Source organism: Elaeis guineensis, chromosome 1 (assembly GCF_000442705.2).
Source record: "Elaeis guineensis isolate ETL-2024a chromosome 1, EG11, whole genome shotgun sequence".
Classification (NCBI taxonomy): Eukaryota; Viridiplantae; Streptophyta; class Magnoliopsida; order Arecales; family Arecaceae; genus Elaeis; species Elaeis guineensis.
In genome coordinates this window covers 171907201-171915851 of record NC_025993.2, presented here as the reverse complement: position 1 = coordinate 171915851, position 8651 = coordinate 171907201, and the positions used below count along the sequence as shown (strand labels likewise).

Below are 8651 nucleotides of genomic sequence, written 5' to 3'. Positions count from 1 at the left end.
AGTGAACCTCCCACCTCTTATACTTACCTGGCTAACTAGTTGATCAATCTCCACTTGGAAGGTTTGAAGGGTCATCTTGGAACAGTTAGGAGCTGTCTAGATTTAGGTTAACCCTAGGATAGATTGAGTTTAATTTATTGATTCACTTGTTTGAAAAAAAAAAAAAATTTAAAATTTAAATTAATTTGGTTACTTTTCTTTAGATTTAGGACTCCTTAGGATCTTCTCTTTAGAACTTTTTCTCTTTTCTTTCTTTTCCTTATACATAAAAATTTTATTAAAAAAAAAATTATATAAACATCGAGAACCGTACACTTCGTGTGTAGAGAAGAGTGTCAGGTCGTCTAGTTAGAATTGAGTCAATTCCTGTTGTTCCAATGGCTGAACCAATCCAACCCATGACCCTTAAAGATTTGTGTTATCCAGTTGGCTCCATCCAACCATCTTGTATCAGGTTGCCACAACCCACAGCTAATAATTTTGAAATCAAACCTCAAATCATAAATATGCTTCCAAAATTCACAGGATTAGAGGATGCTTATATATTTATTAGAGAATTTGAGGAGGTATGTGCAACCATGAAACTGCAATTAACAGAGGATGAGGTCAAACTTAGATTAATCAACTTTGCCCTTAAGGACAATGCTAAGAAGTGGCTTTATAGTCTGCCAAACTATTCTGTCACTACCTGGGAGGGCTTTGTGAGAACATTTTTAAAAAAATATTTCCCCCATCATAAAACAGCTAGGATTAGGAATGAAATAAATCAATTTTACCAACTAGCTGGTGAATCATTTTGGAAGTACTTTGATCGTTTCAAGAATCTTTTGACCCAATGCCCACACCATGGAATAGAAACTTGGAGACTATGCCAGATCATCTATGAGGGGTTAGATTCAAACTCAAGAACCATGCTAGAGTCCATGTGCCAAGGCCAATTTATGGACAAAGAAACTACTGAAGCTTGGCAATTCTTAGAAGACCTAGCCGAGAAAAATTTACAGTGGGAAACAACTAGGGAACCTGATAAAGCTACACCTTCAAGAGGAGGAATGCATCAAATTCAACCAACCCTAGCATCAGAGGCCAAGATTGCAACCTTAACACGTAGATTGGAAGCCTTAGAATTACAGAGACCAGCCAATGTAAATCAAATATCTGCACCCATGTGTAAAGGGTGCAATGCACCAGACCATGTCTTAGAAGAATGTTCCTACTCGAATGAGTGTGCACAGGTGAATGCCACCTATCAAGGACCATTGAACAATCCTTATGCACCCACATATAACCCAGGTTGGAGGAATCACCCGAATTTCTCATGGTCCCAGAATCCTAATGTAGGCAATCCAAATTTCAATCAGCAAAATCTAAGGTCCAACCCAGTAATGAACAACCCGCCAGGCTTCCATGATAATGACAAGAAAATTACCTCTTTAGAGAAAAGCCTAGAAGCCATGATGAAGACACATACCAGCTTTATGCAAACCACGGGTCAACTCATAAATAATAACACCCAAGCTATAGCCCGTCTGAAATGCAAGTAAGTCAGCTGGCTTCGACCATTAGTGAACGAGAACATGGTAGGTTACCTAGCCAACCTGAGCCAAATCCTAGGAACCAAAATGGTCCACGACCCCAACAAGGAAACCAAGTTAATGGTGTAAATGCCATTCATACCTTAAGATCAGGAAAACAAATAGACAATAAGGTAGTTGCACTTGATGATATAGATGACTCATCTGCCGAGTCACCTTCTAAAACTACTACCTTTCAACCTCAAGCACCAGAAACTGAAAATTCACCTAGTCCAGTACTTAAAAGTCCTAGAGCTCCTTTTCCAAACAGACTGAAATCCAATAAATCTGAACATTTAGATAAAATTTTAGAGGTATTTAAACAAGTCCAAGTTAATATTCCTCTTTTAGATATAATCCATCAGGTTCCAACTTATGCCAAATTTTTAAAAGATCTCTGCACTAGGAAAAGGACCACTAATGTACCAAAGAAAGCATTTTTGGCTGCAAGTGTCAGTTCATACCTATCTAGCCATGTGCCAATTAAATATAAGGACCCTGGAGCTCCAACAATTTCTTGTGTTATTGGAGAAACCAATATAAAAAAGGCCTTGCTAGATCTAGGAGCTAGTGTGAATATCCTTCCATATTCGGTGTATGAACAACTAGGATTAGAAAAACTTCAACCTACTGGGATCACATTACAGTTAGCCGATAGATCTCTCAGGATCCCTAAGGGAATGGTCGAGGATGTTCTGATAAAGGTTGAAAATTTTATTTTTCCTGTAGATTTTATTGTTTTAGAGACTGAGCCAGTTGCGAATCCTAAAGGACATATACCTGTCATTTTAGGAAGACCATTCTTAGCTACGGCCAATGCTGAAATCAATTGTCGAAATGGTCTAATGAAGTTATCCTTTGGGAATATGACCATTGAGCTTAATGTTTTTAACTTAGAACAGGAATCCTCTTCTCATGCTGATGTCAATGTAGTCCAAGATGGTATTTATGAATCCATTGACATTAGTGATGATGAAGTCGACCTAGAGTCTAACCCCTGGTTAATCCATGAGTCTGAGGATGTCAATGAAATACTTAAAGAAAATCAGATTAATCAGAATCGACACTTCCTACTGAACCAATCATTGAGATGGTGAAACCATCACCTAAACCATCGATAGAGGAAGCACCCATTTTAGAACTGAAACCCCTCCCAGAACATCTCAAGTATGCATATCTAGGACCCAAAAAACTTTGCCTGTAATTATTGCATCAGACCTAGATCCCAAGCAAGAGGAGGAGTTAGTGTCAGTTCTAAAAGCAAATCAGGAAGCAATAGGTTGGACCATAGCAGATATCAAAGGAATAAGCCCTTCTATAGTTCAACATAGAATATACTTAGAGGAAGAGGCTAAACCAACAAGAGAAGCCCAAAGAAGGCTTAATCCAGTTATGAAGGATGTAGTTAAAAAGGAGATTCTGAAACTCCTAGATAGTGGAATAATTTATCCTATTTCTGATAGCTCTTGGGTAAGCCCAGTTCAAGTAGTACCCAAGAAATCTGGGATAACAGTGGTCCAAAATGATGCAAACGAACTTATCCCAACTAGGACCCAAACAGGATGGAGGGTCTGTATAGACTATAGAAAGTTGAATGCTGCGACAAGGAAAGATCACTTTCCTTTGCCATTTATTGATCAAATGTTGGAAAGACTAGCCGGACAAGAGTTTTACTGTTTTCTTGATGGATACTCCGGTTACAACCAGATCCCCATAGCCGCTGAAGATCAAGAAAAGACTACATTCACCTGTCCATTTGGTACTTTTGCCTATAGACGAATGCCCTTTGGACTATGTAATGCACCGGCAACCTTTCAGAGATGCATGATCAGCATGTTTTCAGATATGATAGAACGATTTCTAGAAATTTTTATGGATGACTTTTCTGTTTTTGGTCTAACCTTCTCCGAGTGTCTGAATCACCTGCAATTAGTTCTAGAACGATGTAAGGAGAAGCACCTAGTTCTCAACTGAGAAAAATGTCAGTTTATGGTCAAACAGGGAATAGTTCTTGGCCATGTCATTTCTAAAAAGGGGATTGAAGTGGACAAGGCCAAAATAGATCTAATTGCAAGTCTTCCACCACCTAAATCTGTGAAAGAAATACGTTCATTTTTAGGTCATGCTGGATTCTATAGAAGGTTTATTGCCAACTTTAGCAAAGTAGCACGTCCACTGACTAATCTTTTGGCAAAGGATACAAATTTGAATTTACTCATGAGTGCTTGGAATCCTTTGAATTTCTAAAAAATGCACTTGTATCAGCTTCAATCATTCATCCTCCTGTCTGGTCTGAACTATTTGAATTAATGTGTGATGCGTCCGATCATGTTGTGGGCGCAATCTTAGGTCAACGAATAAATAAGCTGCCTAGAGTGATATATTATGCAAGTAAAACCTTAAATGATGCGCAGCTTAACTACACCACAACTGAGAAGGAGTTCCTTGCCGTTGTCTTTGCTTTAGAGAAATTTAGATCTTATTTGGTTGGGACCCACACCATTGTTTACACCGATCACTCAGCCATTAGACATCTCCTAGCAAAGAAGGATGCCAAGGCACGTTTAATCAGATGGATTTTGCTCCTTCAAGAATTTGACCTAGAAATTAGGGACAAGAAAGGCACTGAGAACATTGTAGCAGATCATTTGTCCCGAATTCCAGTTGCACCATCTAGTGACCACCCATCAATGAATCTTTCCCAGATGAGCAACTCATGTCTGTGTCTACTGAACCTTGGTTTGCTGATATTGTAAATTATTTAGCCATAGCAAGATACCTTCTCATTGGACTAAGCAGGATAAATATAAATTCTTTGCCCAAGTGAAGTATTTCATTTGGGATGATCCTTATCTTTTTAAACAATGTCCTGATCAAATTATTAGAAGGTGTATCCCAGATAACGAAGTCATGAATATTTTATCTTTTTGTCATGATCAAGCATGTGGGGGTCACTTCGCGTCTAAGAAAACTGCTGCTAAGGTTCTCCAATGTGTTTTTATTGGCCCAATTTGTTTAAGGATGCTCATGAATATTGTAAAAATTGTGCTCAATGTCAGAAAATGGGTCGAATCACCAAGCACACATGATGCCACTCAACCCAATCTTGGTAGTTGAAGTTTTTGATGTTTGGGGATCGATTTCATGGGACCATTTCCAAATTCCTTTGGAAATGAATATATTCTAGTAGCAGTTGATTATGTTTCAAAATGGGTAGAAGCAATTGCATGTAGAACACCCGATAGCAAAATGGTCATTAAGTTTCTTAAAGAAAATATTCTCTCCCGTTTCGGTATTCCTAGGGCAATCATTAGTGATCGGGGAACCCATTTTTGTAACCGACCTTTTGCAACATTGATGAAAAAGTATAATATCACCCACAAATTGGCCACACCATATCATCCTCAAACTAGTGGACAAGTTGAAGTGTCAAACCGACAAATCAAACAGATCCTGGAAAAAACTGTTAATGCCAATAGAAAGGATTGGTCTTTAAAATTAATTGATGCACTTTGGGCATACCGAACCGCTTTCAAGATCAATCTAGGAATGTCTCCTTATAGGATTGTGTTTGGTAAACCATGTCACTTGCCTATTGAGATAGAACACAAAGCCATGTGGGCCATCAAACAACTAAATACAAATTTGAACGATGCTGGAAACCATAGGAAGCTTCAATTGAATGAATTAGAAGAACTTAGAAATGAAGCCTATGAAAATGCAAGGATATACAAGGAACGAACCAAAGCATTTCATGATCAATCAATTATAAGAAAAACTTTCAATATCGGACAAAAGGTGCTCTTATATAACTCTAGATTACATCTGTTTCCAGGAAAGCTTAGGTCTAGATGGACAGGACCATTTTTAGTAAAGGAAGTTTTTTCACACGGGGCTGTTGAGATTGAAAACCCAAGTAATGGTGTTATCTTTAAAGTTAATGGTCAACGATTAAAACCATTCTTGGAATTACCTGTCAAGACTGTTGAAGATGCCATGGTTCTTTATGAACCAACTTATTCTGATTAAGTTGCTTCGAGGTTTGGTCTGGCTGAAGACATAAAACTTAGCGCTTCTGGGAGGCAACCCAGCTTATTTAATTTCTAATGCTTTCTTTATTTTCAGTTTGCTTAGGACAAATAAATTAGATAAACTCCATTGGGGACAATGTCGGTCAAGTTGAGGGGAGAGCTTGAACAAAATCAGGTGTTATCATTTCCTTTTCCTTCCACTATGAGTTATTTCTTGCATTTAATATATTATGTAAAAAAAAATAATAATAATAATAATAAAAATATATATATATATATATATGAAATAAATTAATCTATAAAAGAAATAAGAGTAAGTTAGAAAGTATTTGCTAATGTAGTGAGTCACGGAGAAGATTAGCTGGTTAGACTCTTGGTGGCTTAGGTCATTTAAAGACTATTAGCACTTCCAATTGCACATGCACACTAACAAGGTAAAGTAGGTGTTAATTGTAAGGCCAATTAAGGATTTGAGTATTATTTAAATTAGATAATTTTCTCTACACCCCAATTGAAGAAATTTGGATTTAAGGAAAGAGCTACCTGCCTGAAATAAAATGCAAAACACAGAGTAAATATGGATTGCCCTAAGCCTAGTAACCGGGTCTCTTCACCTAAGTCAAGTGTTGAGATTCGCGTCAAACGGTGGTGGGAAGGCCAGGATGCTCAGCAAAAAAAAAAAAAAAAAAAAAAAAAAAAAAAAAAAACAGTGTGAAAGCTACCTTAGTTCTTTGTTTAATCTGGGGTGTATAAAAAATTAATCGAACTAAGTTATGAAAAATGATACAATTGGCCTGTACAAGTTAATACTGAAATACTAAGTTAGTTATCACTCACACAAGTGCTATAAAACTTTAAGTGTACTCTAAGAAAGCTTCTAAGTAGACTGACTACCGATTCTAATTCGAAGCTCATTACTTAGTAATACTAGAAAACTTCTTGAATTTCGATCTTAAATTAATTTGCAAAGGAAGGATCTTTTTGGAATATGATCTTATTTTGGTACATTGCTAAGGGACTAGCAATGATTAAGTTGGGGGGTGTGATTTATGTCACAAATTGACATAAAAAGTATCAATTAATATCTAAATTATCTAACTTTATTAAAAAATTGATACTTGTTATTATATTTTGCAGAAGAAGAGATCATCAATAGAAAGAACAAGGAAAGAGGATTCCAACGACGCAAATTTTATGCAAAACGGAGTTAAATTGACCCAGGAATTGAAGAATGAAGAAAGAAGACTCAATTGGGTCAAACCCGAGTCAAATCAGATCAAAATTGGTCAAAAATCAACTGATTTGGTGATCTGGTTAGCTGCCTGGTCCACAGCAACAGGCGCATGGACCATGGACCCATCGGCGCACCATAAACCCCCTAAAACCTCTTAGTCCCACATCGAAAATTTTGAAAACCTTATAACCCCCAAATGCTTATAAAAAGCCCCCAAAGGCCCTTGTTTTATAGATTCTTCCTTGAGATCAAGCTTGTAACCCTAGATAGTGGGGTTTTTAGCTCTCTTTTCAAACCTCGAGCTTTGAGGTTTTTGTAATAAATTTTTTTTTTTATATATAAAATCTTATTTTTATGCAATTTCATCTCTTTACATTATGCAATTTATTTTTCTTGCAATTAGGATAGTTTAATTTATGCAATTTAATTTCATGCAATTAGGTTAGTTTAAATTATGCAGTTTAAATTTATGCAATTAGGATAGTTTAATTTATGAAATTAGGGTAGTTTATTTTTCTGCATTTAAATTTTGCAAGTAGATTTAGATCATGTCTAGCTAAGCATCCCTTCTAGGGTTTGCGATGAAGCTAGATCATGAGTAGGGATTTTACATAGAGTTCTTTCTTTTTCTTAGGGTTTCTTTTTCTTCCTCTTTTGCCAAGAATTTTTGATGAACTACAGTTGGGTCAGAGTCCCTTCATAGTTCATGCTTGATTCAGTGCATAGGAGGAGAAAACCCTAAGGGATCCTAGTTACTACTCCCCTGTAAAGAATCTTGATGGATTATCGTTGGGCCTTAGTCCCTTCATAATCTATGCTTGGGAAAGACAAGAGGAGTAGTCGTTAGGATCAATAAGAAAAATTCTAGGTAGAATTCCCTAATCTAGATCTAGTGGATTCAAAAACCCTAGATCCTTAGTCTTATTGTCTTTAGCAAACAACTTTCGACTTTCGATTTTTGTTAAAGCTCGCTTGAGCATAGATTTGAAAATCATTTTAAAAACCAAGTCTCTGTGGGATCGACCCGTACTCGCTGGTCGTGCTACTCTGCACACCGTGCGCTTGCGGTTTTATTTACAAATTTTAAGATTTGAACATCACTTATGCAGGGAGAGTTCGAGATGAGCATGATGGGAGAACTCACTTTCTTTCTCGGACTCCAAATCAAACAATCAAAAGAGAGAATCTCCATCACCCAAAGTAAGTACACCAAGGAACTACTCAAAAGATTTGGAATGGAGAACTGCAAACCTATTGGCACACCAATGAGTCCCTCAAGTAAGCTTGACAAGGATGATGAAGGTAAAAGCGTAGACTTAAAATACTACAGAGGTATGATTGACTCATTATTATATCTAACTGCAAGTAGGCCTGATATCATGTTTAGTGTTTGCTTATGTGCAAGATATCAATCTAATCCTAAGGAATCTCATTTGAATGCTGTTAAAAGAATCCTTAGATACTTAAATGGTACACAAACTATAGGGTTATGGTACTCTAAGGACTCACAAATTAATTTGTTAGGATATTTTGATGCTGATTTTGCTGGATGTAAATTAGATAGAAAAAGCACAAGTGGAACTTGCCAATTCCTTGGAGTTAACCTAATCTCATGGTTTAGCAAGAAACAAAATTCGGTGACACTGTCTACGGCTGAGGCCGAATACATTGCAGCCGGAAGTTGTTGTGCTCAAATCTTGTGGATTAAGCAACAACTCGAAGATTTTGAAATCAAACTTAATGAAACTCCAATAAAATGTGACAATACAAGTGCCATAAATCTATCTAAAAATCCAATACAACACTCAAGAT

General features: G+C 36.8%; 1 non-coding gene across 1 annotated transcript; it reads right to left on the bottom strand.

Annotated features, from left to right (window-relative positions):
• Nucleotides 1-746: 746 nt before the first annotated feature.
• LOC140854935 (small nucleolar RNA R71) lies at nt 747-853 on the bottom strand. The gene has a single exon (XR_012138029.1). It is a non-coding gene; the product is annotated as a small nucleolar RNA R71 (small nucleolar RNA).
• Nucleotides 854-8651: the final 7798 nt, after the last annotated feature.